This window comes from Phalaenopsis equestris, unplaced genomic scaffold (assembly GCF_001263595.1).
Source record: "Phalaenopsis equestris unplaced genomic scaffold, ASM126359v1 Scaffold000522, whole genome shotgun sequence".
NCBI classification, from domain to species: domain Eukaryota; kingdom Viridiplantae; phylum Streptophyta; class Magnoliopsida; order Asparagales; family Orchidaceae; genus Phalaenopsis; species Phalaenopsis equestris.
The window spans coordinates 1,294,985-1,295,400 of record NW_018164962.1 but is presented as its reverse complement, the minus strand read 5'-3'; positions in this window follow the sequence as shown (position 1 = coordinate 1,295,400).

Below are 416 nucleotides of genomic sequence, written 5' to 3'. Positions count from 1 at the left end.
TTTTGAGATCATTTAATATTTTTAATTGATTTTTAAAGATCATTATTAAAATTAACACTTAAGTGATTTTAAAAATCAAAATATAACTCAAAAAATTACCAAACTTAGTTTTTTGAGTTCTCTGATATTAGGGGGATTTAATAAAAATAAAAATACATTTAAAATAAAAATTCAATTTTTAATTATTTTTAATAATTAAAAATAATAAAAAAATCATAAAAATCATAAAAAAATATTAAACTCATGGAAATATTCTAAATTACTTCCTAAACACTTAAGAATCATTGAAATATTTTTCCAAGGTGTAAAAGTAAAGTAATCTATTTTTAAAACTTAAAAATGATTTTTAAGGCTTAAAAATAGAATTTTCATCAAAATAATCCTAGAAAAATAAATAAAAATCAGAAAAATATAAA